General features: G+C 47.9%; 1 protein-coding gene across 1 annotated transcript in view; it reads left to right on the top strand.

Annotated features, from left to right (window-relative positions):
• LOC123746243 (G-protein coupled receptor GRL101) overlaps positions 1 to 21,704 on the top strand; it is a 172,761-nt gene that overhangs the window by 91,291 nt on the left and 59,766 nt on the right. The gene's annotated exons all lie outside the window — the stretch shown is intronic.

Raw genomic sequence — 21,704 nt, 5'->3', positions numbered from 1 at the left:
AGCTATAATTGTATATCAAGGCCTGGCTTGTAGCTATAATTGTATATCAAGGTCTGGCTTGTAGCTATAATTGTATATCAAGGTCTGGCTTGTAGCTATAATTGTATATCAAGGTCTGGCTTGTAGCTATAATTGTATATCAAGGCCTGGCTTGTAGCTATAATTGTATATCAAGGTCTGGCTTGTAGCTATAATTGTATATCAAGGTCTGACTTGTAGCTATAATTGTATATCAAGGCCTGGCTTGTAGCTATAATTGTATATCAAGGCCTGGCTTGTAGCTATAATTGTATATCAAGGTCTGACTTATAGCTAATTGTATATCAAGGCCTGGCTTGTAGCTATAATTGTATATCAAGGTCTGGCTTGTAGCTATAATTGTATATCAAGGTCTGGCTTGTAGCTATAATTGCATATCAAGGTCTGGCTTGTAGCTAATTGTATATCAAGGTCTGGCTTGTAGCTATAATTGTATATCAAGGTCTGGCTTGTAGCTAATTGTATATCAAGGTCTGGCTTGTAGCTATAATTGCGTTTCAAGGCCTGGCTTGTAGCTAATTGCATATCAAGGACTGGCTTGTAGCTATAATTGCGTATCAAGGCCTGGCTTGTAGCTATAATTGCGTATCAAGGCCTGGCTTGTAGCTATAATTGCGTATCAAGGCCTGGCTTGTAGCTATAATTGCGTATCAAGGCCTGGCTTGTAGCTATAATTGCGTATCAAGGACTGGCTTGTAGCTGTAATTGCGTATCAAGGCCTGGCTTGTAGCTATAATTGCGTATCAAGGACTGGCTTGTAGCTGTAATTGCGTATCAAGGCCTGGCTTGTAGCTGTAATTGCGTATCAAGGCCTGGCTTGTAGCTATAATTGCGTATCAAGGACTGGCTTGTAGCTATAATTGCGTATCAAGGCCTGGCTTGTAGCTATAATTGCGTATCAAGGCCTGGCTTGTAGCTGTAATTGCGTATCAAGGGCTGGCTTGTAGCTGTAATTGTGTATCAAGGGCTGGCTTGTAGCTGTAATTGCGTATCAAGGCCTGGCTTGTAGCTATAATTGCGTATCAAGGCCTGGCTTGTAGCTATAATGGCGTATCAAGGCCTGGCTTGTAGCTATAATTGCGTATCAAGGCCTGGCTTGTAGCTATAATTGCGTATCAAGGCCTGGCTTGTAGCTGTAATTGCGTATCAAGGGCTGGCTTGTAGCTGTAATTGTGTATCAAGGGCTGGCTTGTAGCTGTAATTGTGTATCAAGGCCTGGCTTGTAGCTGTAATTGTGTATCAAGGCCTGGCTTGTAGCTATAATTGTATATCAAGGCCCGGCTTGTAGCTATAATTGTATATCAAGGCCCGGCTTGTAGCTATAATTGTATATCAAGGCCCGGCTTGTAGCTATAATTGTATATCAAGGCCTGGCTTGTAGCTATAATTGTATATCAAGGCCTGGCTTGTAGCTATAATTGTATATCAAGGCCTGGCTTGTAGTTGTTGAATTGCAACCTAATACACGTAGAATCATCCGAAATCCGTTTATTATATTTAACATGAAATTGTTCCTGTATAAAAATATTGTCAGTCAAATCATGGGTTTCCCCAATTATTTACAACAAATTTTGCCTGCAGTCAAAGTATCCATTACAATTATGTTGACATTAGTGCCGTCTTGACGCAGGGGCCCACTGGCCAGGGTCGAAGTGGTCCTCACGGTTCTAGGGGCCCTCATACTGTTCATGAGAGATCTCTGCCAGGATTGGATAATCACTCGACCTATAGCTGGAAAACCTGAGATTCAAATCATTCGGATTCTATTTATAATTCATTTGTACATATCTGAGGGTAATTCTGCACTTCAGCGAACGGGTAAGGGGACCCCCAAGCACCCATCCCATGGATAAGGGGGCCCCCCAAGCACCCATCCCATGGATAGGGGCCCCCAAGCACCCATCCCATGGATAGGGGGGCACCCAGAGTCAATCCTGTGGGAGGAAAACCTACTCACTACTCGCCGTTTTCTATGAAAGATTAATACACAGTTGGTGTCCAGTAATATAGTGCCATTGGGTAAGCAATATATCATTAATGCTTTACATGGTATAGAACTATTATGCCTAGTTAACATTGCAATATAAAGTTACGCAACATGGGGTTAATGCGCCATGTTGATATTGCAATTTTAATGTTATCTTGCATGGGAATACCGCACTAAGGTGTCAACCTGGGGGTAGGCTGAGTGTGTGTGTGGGGGTAGGCTGAGTGTGTGTGTGTGGGGGTAGGCTGAGTGTGTGTGTGGGGGTAGGCTGTGTGTGTGTGGGGGTAGGCTGAGTGTGTGTGTGGGGGTAGGCTGAGTGTGTGTGTGGGGGTAGGCTGAGTGTGTGTGTGGGGGTAGGCTGAGTGTGTGTGTGGGGGTAGGCTGAGTGTGTGTGTGGGGGTAGGCTGAGTGTGTGTGTGGGGGTAGGCTGAGTGTGTGTGTGGGGGTAGGCTGAGTGTGTGTGTGGGGGTAGGCTGAGTGTGTGTGTGGGGGTAGGCTGAGTGTGTGTGTGGGGGTAGGCTGTGTGTGTGTGGGGGTAGGCTGAGTGTGTGTGTGGGGGTAGGCTGAGTGTGTGTGTGGGGGTAGGCTGAGTGTGTGTGTGGGGGTAGGCTGTGTGTGTGTGGGGGTAGGCTGAGTGTGTGTGTGGGGGTAGGCTGAGTGTGTGTGTGGGGGTAGGCTGAGTGTGTGTGTGGGGGTAGGCTGAGTGTGTGTGTGGGGGTAGGCTGAGTGTGTGTGTGGGGGTAGGCTGAGTGTGTGTGTGGGGGTAGGCTGAGTGTGTGTGTGTGTGGGTAGGCTGAGTGTGTGTGGGGGGGTAGGCTGAGTGTGTGTGTGTGGGGGTAGGCTGAGTGTGTGTGTGGGGGTAGGCTGAGTGTGTGTGGGGGGGTAGGCTGAGTGTGTGTGTGAGGGGGTAGGCTGAGTGTGTGTGTGAGGGGGTAGGCTGTGTGTGTGGGGGGGTTAGGCTGAGTGTGTGGGAGTAGGTTGAGTGTGTGGGAGTAGGTTGAGTGTGTGTGTGGGGGTAGGCTGAGTGTGTGTGTGAGGGGGTAGGCTGAGTGTGTGTGTGAGGGGGTAGGCTGAGTGTGTGTGTGTGGGGGTAGGCTGTGTGCGTGTGGGGATAGGCTGAGAGTGTGTGTGGGGGTAGGCTGAGTGTGTGGGGGGGGGTAGGCTGAGTGTGCGTGTGGGGATAGGCTGAGGGTGTGTGTGGGTGTAGGCTGAGTGTGTGTGTGGGTAGGTTGAGTGTGTGTGGGTAGGTTGAGTGTGTGTGTGGGTAGGCTGAGTGTGTGTGTGTGGGTAGGCTGAGTGTGTGTGTGTGGGTAGGCTGAGTGTGTGTGTGTGGGTAGGCTGAGTGTGTGTGTGTGGGTAGGCTGAGTGTGTGTGTGTGGGTAGGCTGAGTGTGTGTGTGGGTAGGCTGAGTGTGTGTGTGGGTAGGCTGAGTGTGTGTGTGGGTAGGCTGAGTGTGTGTGTGTGGGTAGGCTGAGTGTGTGTGGGGGGGGGGTAGGCTGAGTGTGTGTGGGGGGGGGTAGGCTGAGTGTGTGTGGGGGGGGGTAGGCTGAGTGTGTGTGGGGGGGGTAGGCTGAGTGTGTGTGGGGGGGGGTAGGCTGAGTGTGTGGGGGTAGGCTGAGTGTGTGTGGGGGGGGGGGGTAGGCTGAGTGTGTGTGGGGGGGGGGTAGGCTGAGTGTGTGTGGGGGGGGGTAGGCTGAGTGTGTGTATGGGGTAGGCTGAGTCGCCCAGGGCAAAACCTGCAGGAAGCAGCCCTGAAACAGTTGTCTAAGTCCTGGGAACCTATTTACTGCTAAGTGGCAACAGGGGGAGGGGGAGCGAAATTAGGTGAAAGGAAAATGTTCCCAACCACTTCCGTCCCACCTGTGAATCGAACCCGGGTACCTCGATTGTGAGTAACGAACGAAGCCCACTATCCTGCGAGACCACAGCTAGCGTATATATAATATATATATATAATTATATAATATAATGTTTTCGTCTCTCCATCTGCCGAGGGTAGAACTCTTGAGCCTCTACAATGACTCGGGTCTCGAGTCTTCCAATTAAAACATATAATGACAGGCGAGAAGTACCAAGAAACTTTGCACACACAGCTGACAAGACGGCAGAGGCAAAGTAGCACACACACACACACCCAGTGAGGAGGTCAAAAGGAAACTGTTGGAGCTGAATGTGACAAAGGCTGTTGGACCTGACAGAATCTCACCGTGGATACTAATAGAAGGTGCAGAAGCACTAAGTGTGCCACTCTCTATGGTGTATAACAGGTCACTGGAAACGGGAGACCTTCCGGAAAGCTGGAAGACAGTTAATGTAGTCCCAATATACAAAAAGGGTGACAGGCAAGAGGCACTGAACAACAGGCCAGTTTCCCTAACTTGTATACCATGCAAGGTGATGGAGAAGATCGTGAGGAAAAGGCTCGTAGAGCATCTGGAGGGAAACAGCTTTGTAACACACCACCAACATGGGTTCAGAGATGGTAAATCGTGCCTCACAGGCCTAATAGAATTCTGTGACCAGGCAACACAAATTAGGCAAGAAAAAGAAGGGTGGACAGACTGTATTTTCTTGGACAATCAGAAAGCTTTTGACACAGTACCTCACAAAAGGCTGTTACAAAAATTGGAGCAACAGGCAGGAGTAAAAGGTAAGGTGCTCCAGTGGATAAGGGAGCATCTAAGCAACAGGAAATAACGAGTAACTGTGAGGGGGAAGATATCAGAGTGGCGAGATGTCACCAGAGAGATCCCACAGGGCTCAGTACTTGGACCCATCCTGTTTCTGGTATATGTAAACGATCTTCCAGAGGGTATAGACTCGTTCCTCTCAATGTTTGCTGATGATGCAAAAATTATGAGAAGAATCAAGACAGGTGAAGATAGACAGAGACTACAGGATGACCTGGACAAACTGGTGGAATGGTTTAGAAAATGGCTACTAAAATTCAACTCAGGATAGTGTACACTAATGAAATTAGGCGAAGGAAGTAAGAGGCTGAACACAAGGTACCATCTGGGAGGTGATATTCTGCAAGAGCTAATAGAGAGAAAGATCTGGGGGTTGATATCTCACCGAACCTGTCCCCAGAGGCCCACATCAATAGGATATCATCAGCGGCATATGCTAGACTGGCCAACATAAGAACTACCTTTAGAAACTGGTGTAAGGAATCGTTCAGGACCTTGTATATCACTTATGTCAGACCAATCCTGGAGTATGCAGCTCCAGCCTGGAGTCCATATCTAGTTAAACGCAAGACATAGTTAGAGAAGATTCAGAGGTATGCCACCAGATTAGTTCCGGAACTGAGAGGTATGATCTACGAGGAAAGGCTAAGGGAGCTGAACCTCACATCCCTGGAAACAGAAGAGTAAGGGGAGACATGATAACCACCTTCAAAATTCTCAGGGGAATTGACAGGGTGAACAAAGACAAACTCTTCAGCACGTATGGAACACGAACAAAGGGACACAGGTGGAAACTTAGTACCCAGATGAGCCACAGAGACGTTAGAAAGAATTTTTCAGTGTCTGAGTAGTTAATAAATGGAACGCATTAGGCAGTGATGTAGTGGAGGCAGCCTCGATGCACAGTTTGAAATATAGTTATGATAGAGCCCAGTAGGCTCAGGAACCTGTACACCACACTACCTGGGGCCTGGTAGCCTGGTGGATAGCGCACAGGACTCGAAATTCTGTGGCGCGGGTTCGATTCCCGCACCAGGCAGAAACAAATGGGCAAAGTTTCTTTCATCCTGAATGCCCCTGTTACCTAACAGTAAATAGGTACCTGGGAGTTAGTCAGCTGTCACGGGCTGCTTCCTGGGGTGTGTGTGTGGTGTGTGGAAAAAAGTAGTTAGTAAACAGTTGATTGACAGTTGAGAGGCGGGCCGAAAGAGCAAAGCTCAACCCCCGCAAACACGACTAGGTGAATACACACACACACACACACACACACACACACACACACACACACACACACACACACACACACACACACACACACACACACACACACACACACAACCTTGCAATAGTCCCGGGAGGCGTGAACATTTAATTGTAGCCGTGTCCCGTTGTTCGTGTGGTGTAAGAGAGTGTTGGTGTTGAGGCGTGAGAGAGGCAGCGTGCAGGCTACACGACTCTAGGCGACGCTCTCCTCGGTGTACGGTCAACATTGTGTGTGTGTGTTCTCACAGGTGTCTTAAAGCCATCGTTGGTAAGCTAGTTAGGTTGTTAGGGGCTCCCAGACTGCAAGATGGGGATATCTGCCAGGAAAAGGGCGGAGAATATCTGCCAGAGGCAGGGAGAGATATCTGCCAGGGGGCAGGGAGGGATATCTGCCAGGGGCAGGGCGGAGGATATCTGCCAAGGGTATGGGAGGCCTGACGTTCTGTCAGAGGTGTTGACGATCCCCATCTCCATATTACCCAGGGACAGTCTGAGGGGTATCCATGCCTCAGGTACCACGGTCGATGAAGGGTACCTCGGTACTTTCCTCGTGTACCAGTGAAGGTACCTCGGCCCCCAGACAGTACGGCCGACCACCTCTCCTAAGATTACCCTAAGACACACCATTGTCCAGAATTCTCCATTATGTCTCCTGGTCAACCTCTGATATACCTCCATGCCCCCCTAGAGAACAGTATTCCTTCCCTGCCTACCTTTATGCTATTTTGTATGCTGTGAAACAGGTAATTTTCACGTTCCAACGATGATACGTTCCCGTAGGTGACTGTAGCAGTGCTCTCAGGGTCCAGGAGACTGATATCCTCGTCGTGTATATCTTCTTGAGGTTATCTCGAGATGATTTCGGGGCTTAGTGTCCCCCGCGGCCCGGTCCTCGACCAGGCCTCCTTTTTGTTACATACCCCCCCAGGACGCAGCTCGTAGCAGCTGTCTAACTCCCAGGTACCTTTTTACTGCTAGGTGAACAGGGGCATCAGGGTGAAAGAAACTAACTCAAGGTCTGTTTGTATCTCCACTTATGGCATCATGGTCGTTGGTACCAGGAGACTGTTGGTGACTTGTGGTGACATCCTTACTTATATTCTTGTGTAGGCAAGACATTGTTACGGCCCTATTGGGTCGCAACCGGGTTCTTCTCTGATGTTATTAGAGTTTGGGTATCCGGCCCCAAGTTAGTAGTGGCTTTCAAGGGGTGTGTTCCGTAACGCAAGTTAAATTAAAGGGGAAGGGATACTAATGCACTGCTTTATATATTTATTTCTACCACCACCATAAATAAATATCTCACAGTCACTTGGGGTTGCTGTAACTACACATATGTACAATAACTTGTCTTCCTCCGAAGACACGGGATGCTCCACAGTGCTCACGATGAGTAGCCCTGGTTCTCTTCTTTGTGGCCCCGATGAATCCTCTGATTCTCTCGGCGAATCTACCCCGTCCACAGGCCAGCCAAATCACAGTCCCACTGGGTGCACCGTCGTGGAGGCCTTCAATCACAAATCCAGCCTGTAGCTGGCAGGTTCCAATCAGCTCCGCTGTGTAGGCCACTCCACGACCGATACTAGGGTTGCGAGCCCTAGGCAGGAGCCTCGTGTGATTCCGCAGATCACTCTCCTCTCTCCGCACCACAGTGGCTAGTCTCTTCCACCAGCCAGTCCCCAGTTGAGACGATTCCTGGTACTGCCACGTCACAGGCAGGCTAACACACTCAACAATGTTCGTCCGGGTGTGACTCACAGCTTCTGCAGCAAACACGTGGAGAGACTTTGGCTGCCTTGGATAGACTGCTACATCGTCCAATACAGCAGTCCCAGGTCGACTCTGTAATCAGACACGTCATTAGTACTGGGGACACTCTAGGGCACCTCACTTACAGGCTTAGACACAAACGCCCACCTATCCACTCCATAGATGGCGTTGCTGCCTAAGCACCACCTCACCAGAGGTCAGCAGCGGCTATGTTACGAGCTGATTGAGACGGGAATCCAGCCCCTGTGGCCGGTATATCTCGTCCTCACTAGATGGCGTCGTCCATTTGGAGGGGGTTTCGGGAGCGGACTCACAGATGGCGTTGTCGTCACTGCTCCGTGCTACGACGCTGGACTCGGGTCCGTAACAGACATCCTTACTTATATCCTTGTGTAGGTAAGACATCCTTACTTATATCCTTGTGTAGGTAAGACATCCTTACTTATATCCTTGTGTAGGTAAGACATCCTTACTTATATCCTTGTGTAGGTAAGACATCCTTACTTATATCCTTGTGTAGGTAAGACATCCTTACTTATATCCTTGTGTAGGTAAGACATCCTTGCTCACATCCTTGTGTAAGTAAGACATCCTTGCTTACACAACTACCTTGTTATCCCAAGCCCATGCTCTCGAAAAGTACCTGACGTTTAAGTGACGTTTAAGTGACGTATACTGCCCGAAACGCTGCGCGTACTAGTGGCTTTAGAAGATTGTAAATTACTATGCCACGTGTTCTCACAAACCCACTGTACCTTCTTGTATATAAATAAATAAATAAGTATAAATCCCCTAAGGCCAACAAGTGATGGACTGAAGCATCACAGCGGCTTGTCAAATAGACGTGATGTTCCGTTTTCTATTAGTGGGTCCCCTCGGTTAAGTTAGGGCACATAAGTACATCAGTTTAATGACGTTGGGAACACTGCTACCACTGGAGAGTTGTATGGTCTGGTTTAACGAGTGACACATTACATGTTGTTCCAGGTCACCATTCCCGTCCGGCCCGTTCTCCTGAGTTGCCTTAACATACAAAATTAATAGCATTTTTCTTCTATTATGGGATTGGGTCAGGATAAGGATTTGGGGTAGGACGGGGGGAAGGAATGGTGCTATATAGCCGTAATGGCTTGGCGTTTTCTCCCTGATAATTCCCTACAGCAACTTAAATCTATATGGACGCTAACGTTAATTTAACTAGTGTAGTTGGTTGCACATCCCATGGATAAAACACGTTAATACGAATGCATCAATTATGTATATTGGCTTGGCTGGATATTCGCGAATTCGCCGAACTTCCTCAAAGTCTGAAGACGAGTACTAACTCAACTCATTACAACTTCCCAAGACAATTGTGAGGAGGATAGGTGGAACGGGGGGTTGGGGGGTGCTTACCTCACAGTACTAACCTATCACTGACTAGCGCGAGTGAGAGCTGCCTTAATGGGGCAGATCTCGCTAATAGGCGCTCACCTATTACTTTTTTATTGCTATTACCTGTACAATGTGTGATTACCTGCTTGTTGTATTTCTCTCAATTTAATGAGGCTGTGAATCTTGTCCCACATTGCTTGTACTTTTCAGTATGTTGTATATTGTGATCATATCTCCTCTGTTTCTCCTATCCTCTAGGACTGTGAGATTTAGTTCCTGTAACCGATGCTCAGAGCTTAACCCTCTTAATTCAGGCACCATTCTTTGTTGCAATTAAGGTTTTTCTTTGAGTAATTAAGGTTTTTAATGGTCGTTAGCGTCTCATATGCTGTCTATGATAGCGTATCATGGTCAGCATGCTCGGGCAGGTCGTTAACATTAATTAGGAATAACAATTGGGATAATGACAGCGTTGTTTACCTATTATGTTCGTGTATCAGTGACTGTGCGGCCCGGTCTCACCAAGGGGTCACAGCAATGATTTACTATATTGTCTAAACCTGACATAACTACTGATAGACCCACGTATAGAAAACGGGGTTGTTTGTGTGCGATTTTGATTTATAGTATGTCGTATTTTGACTGTTGGGGAGTGTTGGCGGTGTGGGAGTGTTGACTGTGTATGGGAGTGTTGACTGTGTGTGGGAGTGTTGACTGTGTGTGGGAGTGTTGACTGTGTGTGGGAGTGTTGACTGTGTGTGGGAGTGTTGACTGTGTGTGGGAGTGTTGACTGTGTGTGGGAGTGTTGACTGTGTGTGGGAGTGTTGACTGTGTGTGGGAGTGTTGACTGTATGGGGAGTGTTGACTGTATGGGGAGTGTTGACTGTATGGGGAGTGTTGACTGTGTGGGGAGTGTTGACTGTGTGGGGAGTGTTGACTGTGTGGGGAGTGTTGACTGTGTGGGGAGTGTTGACTATGTGGGAGTGTTGACTGTGTGGGGAGTGTTGACTGTGTGGGGAGTGTTGACTGTGTGGGGAGTGTTGACTGTGTGGGGAGTGTTGACTGTGTGGGAGTGTTGACTGTGTGTGGGAGTGTTGACTGTGTGTGGGAGTGTTGACTGTGTGTGGGAGTGTTGACTGTGTGTGGGAGTGTTGACTGTGTGTGGGAGTGTTGACTGTGTGTGGGAGTGTTGACTGTGTGTGGAAGTGTTGACTGTGTGGGGGAGTGTTGACTGTGTGTGGGAGTGTTGACTGTGTGGGGAGTGTTGACTGTGTGGGGAGTGTTGACTGTGTGTGGGAGTGTTGACTGTGTGTGGGAGTGTTGACTGTGTGTGGGGAGTGTTGACTGTGTGTGGGAGTGTTGACTGTGTGTGGGGAGTGTTGACTGTGTGGGGAGTGTTGACTGTGTGTGGGAGTGTTGACTGTGTGTGGGAGTGTTGACTGTGTGTGGGAGTGTTGACTGTGTGTGGGAGTGTTGACTGTGTGGGGGGAGTGTTGACTGTGTGGGGGGAGTGTTGACTGTGTGGGGGGAGTGTTGACTGTGTGTGGGAGTGTTGACTGTGTGTGGGAGTGTTGACTGTGTGGGGGGAGTGTTGACTGTGTGGGGGGAGTGTTGACTGTGTGTGGGGAGTGTTGACTGTGTGGGGGGAGTGTTGACTGTGTGTGGGAGTGTTGACTGTGTGTGGGAGTGTTGACTGTGTGGGGAGTGTTGACTGTGTGTGGGGAGTGTTGACTGTGTGTGGGAGTGTTGACTGTGTGTGGGAGTGTTGACTGTGTGGGGGGAGTGTTGACTGTGTGGGGGGAGTGTTGACTGTGTTGGGAGTGTTGACTGTGTGGGGGGAGTGTTGACTGTGTGGGGGGAGTGTTGACTGTGTGGGGAGTGTTGACTGTGTGTGGGAGTGTTGACTGTGTGGGGGGAGTGTTGACTGTGTGTGGGAGTGTTGACTGTGTGTGGGAGTGTTGACTGTGTGTGGGAGTGTTGACTGTGTGGGGGGAGTGTTGACTGTGTGGGGGAGTGTTGACTGTGTGTGGGAGTGTTGACTGTGTGTGGGAGTGTTGACTGTGTGGGGGGAGTGTTGACTGTGTTGGGAGTGTTGACTGTGTGGGAGTGTTGACTGTGTGTGGGGAGTGTTGACTGTGTGTGGGAGTGTTGACTGTGTGTGGGAGTGTTGACTGTGTTGGGAGTGTTGACTGTGTTGGGAGTGTTGACTGTGTGGGGGGAGTGTTGACTGTGCGTGGGAGTGTTGACTGTGTTGGGAGTGTTGACTGTGTGGGAGTGTTGACTGTGTGTGGGGGAGTGTTGACTGTGTGGGGAGTGTTGACTGTGTGTGGGAGTGTTGACTGTGTGTGGGAGTGTTGACTGTGTTGGGAGTGTTGACTGTGTTGGGAGTGTTGACTGTGTGTGGGGAGTGTTGACTGTGTGGGGAGTGTTGACTGTGTGGGGAGTGTTGACTGTGTGTGGGAGTGTTGACTGTGTGGGAGTGTTGGCTGTATGGGAGTGTTGACTGTGTGGGGGAGTGTTGACTGTGTGGGAGTGTTGACTGTGTGGGAGTGTTGATTGTGTTGGGAGTGTTGACTGTGTTGGGAGTGTTGACTGTGTTGGGAGTGTTGACTGTGTGGAGGAGTGTTGACTGTATGGGAGTGTTGACTGTTAGTATCCTCCCATTACTGGAATTTGGAATCCTGAAGATTTGTTAACAGGAATACGTTAAAGTTTTCTGTTGCTTCTGTTTTTGAAGTTATAGACGAAAAGGATTCCGTTATTTATCGTTGCTCTATATTCCACTTAATGGCCACCCATACATGGTTCAAGTATGTCCTTGTGTTCCTTCCACTCCCTTGTAGCCAGCTTCCACCCATGGCCTTGTGCTCTATATTCTCTACATTTGTAAAGGCTGTCCTGGTCATCCTTTACTCCCCTCAAGATTGCGTAAGTAGTGGTCATGTCCCCTCTGTTCCTTCTCTACTATATGGTCCTTGTACTCCAGGTACTGGCGATGGCCTAGAGGGATATCGATCTGCCGGCCAGATTTTCTGTCCTCGACGGCACGAAACATGTCTCTGTCCCTTTTTCATTACCTTACACGTTTTGTGATTCATTTCTAGCAGCCATTTGTCTGGCTATCCCTGGCTGTTGTCTGCGTCTTTCTGCTCGACTACACCCAGTATCTACTGTCTGCTGCACCACTACACCCAGTATCTAGTGTCTGCTGCTCGACTACACCCAGTATCTACTGTCTGCTGCACCACTACACCCACTATCTAGTGTCTGCTGCACCACTACACCCACTATCTAGTGTCTGCTGCACCACTACACCCACTATCTAGTGTCTGTTGCACCACTACACCCTCTATCTATTGTCTGCTGCACCACTACACCCACTATTTAGTGTCTGCTGCACCACTACACCCACTATCTAGTATCTGCTGCACCACTACACCCTCTATCTAGTGTCTGCTGCACCACTACACCCTCTATCTAGTGTCTGCTGCACCACTACACCCACTATCTAGTGTCTGCTGCACCACTACACCCTCTATCCAGTGTCTGCTGCACCACTACACCCTCTATCCAGTGTCTGCTGCACCACTACACCCACTATCCAGTGTCTGCTGCTCCACTACACCCTCTATCCAGTGTCTGCTGCACCACTACACCCTCTATCCAGTGTCTGCTGCACCACTACACCCTCTATCCAGTGTCTGCTGCACCACTACACCCAGTATCTAGTGTCTGCTGCACCACTACACCCACTATCTAGTGTCTGCTGCACCACTACACCCACTATCCAGTGTCTGCTGCACCACTACACCCACTATCCAGTGTCTGCTGCACCACTACACCCACTATCTAGTGTCTGCTGCACCACTACACCCACTATCCAGTGTCTGCTGCACCACTACACCCACTATCTAGTGTCTGCTGCACCACTACACCCACTATCCAGTGTCTGCTGCACCACTACACCCACTATCCAGTGTCTGCTGCACCACTACACCCAGTATCTACTGTCTGCTGCACCACTACACCCAGTATCTAGTGTCTGCTGCTCCACTACACCCAGTATCTAATGTCTGCTGCACCACTTCACTCACTGTCTAGTGTCTGCTTCATTTGGCTCGTCTCGCGTCGTGTGGAGAAAGTGGACGTGAAGGTGGTGGAGGAGAGTGATAAAAAGTGGGAGCGGGAAAGGTCAGAGACACAGATATACACATTTGAAATGACACTAACTTGATATATCTTCGTGAAAAGAACACTGAGGTAATGAAAACGGGATCGAACACGCGTCGCTGGTCGTGGGCTGTCATCTGGGGAGGAGAGGGGGGGGGGGGGGGGAGCACGCACAGGACCAGCTATTACAACGCAACCACAACATTGCGGCAACGCAACCACAACATTGCGGAAACAAACACAACATTGCGGCAACGCAACCACAACATTGCGGCAACGCTACCACAACATTGCGGCAACGCAACCACAACATTGCGGCAACGCAACCACAACATTGCGGCAACGCAACCACAACAATGCGGCAACGCAACCACAACATTGCAGCAACGCAACCACAACATTGCAGCAATGCAACCACAACATTGCGGCAACCGAACCACAACATTGCGGCAACACAACCACAACATTGCAGCAACACAACCACAACATTGCGGCAACACAACCACAACATTGCGGCAACGCAACCACAATATTGCAGCAACGCAACCACAACATTGCAGCAACACAACCACAACATTGCAGCAACACAACCTCAACATTACGGCAACACAACCACAACATTGCAGCAACGCAACCACAACATTGCAGCAACGCAACCACAACATTGCGGCAACGCAACCACAACATTGCGACAACGCAACCACAATATTGCGGAAACGCAACCACAACATTGCGGCAACGCAACCACAACATTGCGGCAACGCAACCACAACATTGCGGCAAAGCAACCACAACATTGCAGCAACGCAACCACAACATTGCGGCAACGCAACCACAACATTGCGGCAACGCAACCACAACATTGCGGCAACGCAACCACAACATTGCGGCAACGCAACCACAACATTGCGGCAACGCAACCACAACATTGCGGCAACGCAACCACAACATTGCGGCAACGCAACCACAACATTGCGGCAACGCAACCACAACATTGCGGCAACGCAACCACAACATTGCGGCAACGCAACCACAACATTGCGACAACGCAACCACAATATTGCGGAAACGCAACCACAACATTGCGGCAACGCAACCACAACATTGCGGCAACGCAACCACAACATTGCGGCAACGCAACCACAACATTGCGGCAACGCAACCACAACATTGCGGCAACGCAACCACAACATTGCGGCAACACAACCACAACATTGCGGCAATGCCAATTGTTCGCACACAACAGTAACGATGTACGTTTACGGTTGTGTTCCAGAACTGTAGCATGAGTTTCTCCACCCGATCATTGCACTCCTGGTCAAGTGATACTTTTTTATTGCATAAAATGTTAATTTGAAATGCTAGCAAATTCTATATAACTCGGCAGAACAAAGGAACGTCCATACAGGGCTTATGCATATGTATGTTCATACAGGCGTTTGTAATTAAAGGATTATTATATACATGTGTATACCATTATGTAGCTCATTGGTGGGTGTCTCGGATTAGTGGCTCCTGTATGGTGGGAGTTAAATCCGAGACCTGGTACTGGAACCGGTTTGAGGTATAGGTCCGAGGATTCATACTGGAACCGGTTAGGGGTACAGGTCCGTGACTTCATACTGGAACCGGTTAGGGGTATAGGTCCGAGACTTCATACTGGAACCGGTTTGGGGTACAGGTCCGTGACTTCATACTGGAACCGGTTAGGGGTACAGGTCCGTGACTTCATACTGGAACCGGTTAGGGGTATAGGTCCGAGACTTCATACTGGAACCGGTTTGGGGTACAGGTCCGAGACTTCATACTGGAACCGGTTAGGGGTACAGGTCCGTGACTTCATACTGGAACCGGTTAGGGGTATAGGTCCGAGACTTCATACTGGAACCGGTTTGGGGTACAGGTCCGTGACTTCATACTGGAACCGGTTAGGGGTATAGGTCCGAGACTTCATACTGGAACCGGTTTGGGGTACAGGTCCGAGACTTCATACTGGAACCGGTTTGGGGTACAGGTCCGAGAATTCATACTGGAACCGGTTTGGGGTACAGGTCCGAGACTTCATACTGGAACCGGTTTGGGGTATAGGTCCGAGACTTCATACTGGAACCGGTTTGGGGTACAGGTCCGAGACTTCATACTGGAACCGGTTTGGGGTATAGGTCCGAGACTTCATACTGGAACCGGTTTGGGGTACAGGTCCGAGACTTCATACTGGAACCGGTTTGGGGTATAGGTCCGAGACTTCATACTGGAACCGGTTTGGGGTACAGGTCCGAGACTTCATACTGGAACCGGTTTGGGGTATAGGTCCGAGACTTCATACTGGAACCGGTTTGGGGTACAGGTCCGAGACTTCATACTGGAACCGGTTTGGGGTATAGGTCCGAGACTTCATACTGGAACCGGTTTGGGGTATAGGTCCGAGACTTCATACTGGAACCGGTTTGGGGTATAGGTCCGAGGCTTCATACTGGAACCAGTTAGGGGTATAGGTCCGAGGCTTCATACTGGAACCAGTTAGGGGTATAGGTCCGAGGCTTCATACTGGAACCAGTTAGGGGTATAGGTCCGAGGCTTCATACTGGAACCAGTTAGGAGTACAAGTCAGAGACTACATACTGGAACTGGGTAGTACATGAACAAAGGCACACAGATGGAAACTAAGTACCCAAATGAACCACAGAGACATTGCAAAGATTTTACCAGAGCCAGTGAACAACTGGAATGCACAAGGAAGTGATGTGGTGGAGGCCGACTCCGTAGTCAACGTTAAATGTAGATATAAAAGATCCTAATAGGCTCTGGACCTATACACAACCAATTGTTAAATAGGTGGCACCCAAAGGCCGTGGTCCATTGCCTGCAAATACAATTAGGTGATTACTGGTAACTCCTGGGTGGTTAAGGGTGATGGTGGGGGGTGGTGGGAGATAGTGAAACTCGGAGTGAGCTCTCCGTAGACTTCTACATATAGTATATACCATCCTGCGAGATGGGGACTTGTATTACCACTGCTACCTTATTCAATCTTGTGTTGTTGATATCCTCAAAATGCATCCGGAGTCTGCCAGTGCAGACCGCTTATCACATACCTCTGTATGACTAACCATCCTGTGTGATGGGGATTTTTTAGCATCACCTAGTTAGCTTTTTTGACACACTGTACTCCACTTCATATAGTCTAGGGTAGCTGCACTAATGCAGATGTACCTCATATCTTAATAAAAAAAAAAAGGTGATTCAAAGACTGTGCGACACAGTGGTTGCCAGGATCAGGTTGGGTTACCGTTACCTGTGGCAGGTGGCTGCAGGTGACAGGTCTCCCAATCCTGAGCACTCCAGTTGCACTCTGTGAGCAGGAACTGCGGCATGATCTCCCGCACTACATCACTGAATGCCCAGTTATTAGACCTTTCAGACCAGTTGGCATGAGGTACCTGGAGCTCTGCAATTACTTTATTCACTCTCGTATTCTTGAAGATATCCTCACAGTATACCGAAAATTTGCCAGTGCAGGCTACTAAACACATGGCCCCGTATGACTAACCATCCTGCGAGATGGGGACTTGTATTACCACTGCTGCCTTATTCAATCTTGTGTTGATGATATCCTCAAAATGCTTCCGGAGTCTGCCAGTGCAGACCGCTTATCCCATGCCTCTGTATGACTAACCATCCTGTGTGATGGGGATTTTTTAGCATCACCTAGTTAGCTTTTTTGACACACTGTACTCCACTTTAAAATCTATACTTCCCATAATTACTGTTGACCGTCACTAATCGTGCTTTAATAATGGCCACGATTCATCAAGACATTATCCCCACCAAACACACACCGAAACTACGACGTTGGTACAACGTTCGAACAAGTTTTAACACCACCTAACCAGTTATAACAACCAATATAGCAAGTTGTAACAACGTTCTAATACGTCATAAACACGTTAAGCCAAGATGTAACAATTTTATTACAAGTTGTAACAAGCGGAAAATAGAGACAGTTTCGGTTTGTGTTTCCAGGGTACCCATCCACGAACGAAACCTGTACATCTTTTTTAACACTCATGGCAGCTTTGTTTACATTTAATAAACAGTTTTAAGAGTTCTGAAGCACTATAATAACCTTGGGTTGTGAGGTTTCCAAGCCTGTATACTGTTTAATACATGTAAACAAACCCGCCAAGTTTGTTAAAAGATGAACAGGTTTCGTTAGTGCTTACGTAAATCCGTGATGAATTCTGGCTACATCTCAACCACACTATATATTGCTAGTAATTTTCTTAACACCTTAACATTAATTGGTGCTGTAGTAATTAAATCAATCCAATTACAAACCTGCTAATAACCTGCTTCCATACAGTCAACCACTCAAGCCATTGGTTACCCTGGAAACACAAACCGTAACTGTCTCTATTTTCCGCTTGTTACAACTTGTAATAAAGTTGTTGCATCTTGGGCATAACGTGTTTATGACGTATTAGAACGTTGTTACAACTTGCTATATTGGTTGTTATAACTGGTTAGGTGTTAAAACTTGTTCGAACGTTGTACCAACGTCGTAGTTTCGGTGTGTGTGTTTGGCGGGTTACCCCATTAGCTTATTAAGGGTAATTACCAGAAGAAAACGCTAAGCCAGTATGACTGTGTAGCACTATATAGGATACGAGGACAAGGAGCTGGGATGGGACGGAGGGGGGAAGGAATGGTGCCCAACCACTTGCACCATCGGGGATCGAACGCCGACCTGCACGAAGCGTGGCCGACGCTCTACTGACCGGTCCAAGTGTGCAGTGGACTTCGTTAATCGCAATTACTTGAGACCACATAGATCGCTTCTTATATTAAATCCCTGGCTACAGACGCAGCATAGCCGATGTTTCAATCATTGATGTGGCAACATGGCCGATGTTTCGACCCTTCGTGGCAACATGGCCGACGTTTCGATCATTAATGTGGCAACATGGCCGATGTTTCGATCATTGATGTGGCAACATGGCCGATGTTTCTATCATTGATGTGGCAACATGGCCGATGTTTCTGTCATTGATGTGGCAACATGGCCGATGTTTCTATCATTGATGTGGCAACATGGCCGATGTTTCTATCATTGATGTGGCAACATGGCCGACGTTTCGATCATTGATGTGACAACATGGCCGACGTTTCGATCCTTCGTGGCAACATGGCCGACGTGTCGATCATTGATGTGGCAACATGTCCGACGTTTCTATCATTGATGTGGCAACATGGCCAACGTTTCTATCATTGATGTAGCAACATGGCCGACGTTTCGATCATTGATGTGACAACATGGCCGACGTTTCGATACTTCGTGGCAATATGGCCGATGTTTCGATAATTGATGTGGCAACATGGCCGATGTTTCGATCATTGATGTGGCAACATGGCCGATGTTTCGATCACTGATGTGGCAACACGGCCGATGACCCAACACACCGTTGGGTGAGGAAGGAGGCCATATATAGGCCTAGCCTCGATTATGTATATTTGGGACAAGAATTATGATTTGTGTCAGGGGGAAAAGTTTGTGTGTTATGGCGCTGGTTATCTTGAGGTTCTCTTGAGATGATTTCGGGGCTTTAGTGTCCCCGCGGCCCGGTCCTCGACGAGGCCTCCACCCCCGGGAAGCAACCCGTGACAGCTGACTAACACCCAGGTACCTATTTTACTGCTAAGTAACAGGGGCATAGGGTGAAAGAAACTCTACCATTGTTTCTCGCCGGCGCCAGGGATCGAACCCGGGACCACAGGATCACAAGTCCAGTGTGCTGTCCACTCGGCCGACCGGCTCCCTATGGCTCGGCTCGACCGGCTCGGCTGATACACAGTATTCCCACCCACCTCAGATCACCCACCTACACTATACACTCACAGCCCACTGTGAGTGGTGTAGGTGGGGGATTTACACTATTCACGAGTCTAAATATTGATTAAATGGGGAATAGACAGCACTAAATACCAAACCACTGTCACTAACAAGCCTTCCACGCAACGTGCTGGGAAAAAAAAGTCATCAGGTCGGGAATAATTAAACACTTGGAGAGAATAAACTTTGGGTTTATTCTCAAGGGAAATAGAAGGGATAGAGTTCTATGATAGAGCTTCTAAATACGACAGGACAAAAGGGGTTTGGGTCGATTTTATTTGCCTAGATTGTCAAATGGCATTTAATAATAATTGACTTACAAGACGGTACAATGTAAGCCATAATACCCATATTATGTAAGATTACATAATATGGGTATTTTCTTTTACATTCTTGCAAAACCACTAACACGCACAGCGTTTCAGGCAGGAATCATTATCTTTTTATGATGATTCTCGTGAAGATCGTGAGGATAATGATTATAGTTACTACGGTGTTTGAAAGTTAATTTTAAACATTAAGTAACATTTTTTAAAGTTTAAAATGTTAATTTTAATTACAATTTAAAATAATGTTTAATTAAACTTTTGTTTACGGCGGTTAGTCCCCGGATTCCATCCGAGTCGTTGATCTTCCAGACTAAATGTATTTGTAGCTGTCATTGTCGCTATATTTTATATCTAATAAACTTTATTTCAAGCTTTATGCTGTTCCATATAGATTTGGGTATTTGAGAGTTAAGTTAGGTTCAGTAAGTTCAAAGATATCTCAAACAATGTAGGAATTTATGTTTCAAAGTTCGTGCAGCTGCAGAAAAAACAGGGCTCTCGGGGGTAGACCCGGGCACAGCCGGGGACCTCGCCTAGTAAACTTGTACGAGAGAGAGAGAGAGAGAGAGAGAGACAGAGATAGAGAGAGAGAGAGAGAGAGAGAGAGAGAGAGAGAGAGAGAGAGAGAGAGAGAGAGAGAGAGAGAGAGAGAGAGAGAGAGAGAGAGAGAGAGAGTTTTCCCGCCTTTTTTGCCTTGGCGGCCATATGTAAACAGCTTCAAAACCAGTCATCACAAAATGTTCAAAACAGCAACTATAGTCTACCATAACAGTCAAAACCAACACTCCATAAATTGGCCATTAACATATTATTTTCCGAGATGGTTAAATAAAGCCAATAGGCCTATGTAGCTATTTCTCTGGGTAACATTATTTAATTTTTTGTTATTATTTTCAAGTTTTAAATCCTTGACCGTTTTTTATTATGATTCAAAAATGTAACTCGCCAGTTTGACCTCTCAGTGATGGACTGTTACTCATCCACACAGTCACTCACCTCTCAGTGGTGGACTGTTACTCATCCACACAGTCACTCACCTCTCAGTGGTGGACTGTTACTCATCCACACAGTCACTCACCTCTCAGTGGTGGACTCTTACTCATCCACACAGTCACTCACCTCTCAGTGATGGACTGTTACTCATCCACACAGTCACTCACCTCTCAGTGATGGACTGTTACTTATCCACACAGTCACTCACCTCTCAGTGATGCTGTACCACAGTGGTCTACGTCTTAGGCTCACAATCAAGAGTAATGAATAGAACCCCCCTGGCCGGACAGAAACAGTTTGGCACTTTTTCACCTGATATCTCTGTTCACCTAGTAATAAAATAGGTATCTAGGAGTTAGGCAACTATTGTGGACAGTATCATGTGAATGGTCAGTATTATTAGGCCCAGGGAGGTCCTTGATAAGTCTTAAGTAGGCCCAGGGAGGTCCTTGATAAGTCTTAAGTAGGCCCAGGGAGGTCCTTGATAAGTCTTAAGTAGGCCCAGGGAGGTCCTTGATAAGTCTTAAGTAGACCCAGGGAGGTCCTTGATAAGTCTTAAGTAGGCCCAGGGAGGTCCTTGATAAGTCTTAAGTAGGCCCAGGGAGGTCCTTGATAAGTCTTAAGTAGGCCCAGGGAGGTCCTTGATAAGTCTTAAGTAGGCCCAGGGAGGTCCTTGATAAGTCTTAAGTAGGTCCAAGAAGGTCCTTGATAAGTCTTAAGTAGGCCCAGGGAGGTCCTTTAAGTCTTAAGTAGGCCCATGGGGGGGGGGCCTTGATAAGTCTTAAGTACTGCACAGGCTTCCTGTCCCCGGCTTGGGACGACAGAACAATACAGTCATCAAGGAACACGTCCATAACCAGCAAGTTCTCGTAAACAAAGGCCCCAAAGTCCATTCCATCCACCCGCCAAACCCCCAGCTGTTTATGAATGAAAAACGGTTTACACACGACTCACAACTGCTGACGTCCGAACACTTTCGGACCAAGTGCTTCATCTGACGAATTTTGTTCGAACCACAACGCTGTAAATGCTTCACCCACGTACTACAAATACAAATACTCGCCAACAGAACCTAAACACCTAACCTAACCAGAGCCTAAATATGCACAATATGTTAGTATATAATAACATTAATTTATATGTGAGAACAATCCTATTTTGAATGAACAGCTTGTTTAAATTGATGAATGCGTCTTCGG

The sequence above is a fragment of the Procambarus clarkii genome, chromosome 80 (genome assembly GCF_040958095.1).
Source record: "Procambarus clarkii isolate CNS0578487 chromosome 80, FALCON_Pclarkii_2.0, whole genome shotgun sequence".
Lineage (NCBI taxonomy): Eukaryota > Metazoa > Arthropoda > Malacostraca > Decapoda > Cambaridae > Procambarus > Procambarus clarkii.
Note: the sequence above shows the minus strand (reverse complement) of the source record. Positions and strands in the feature narration are given on the sequence as shown.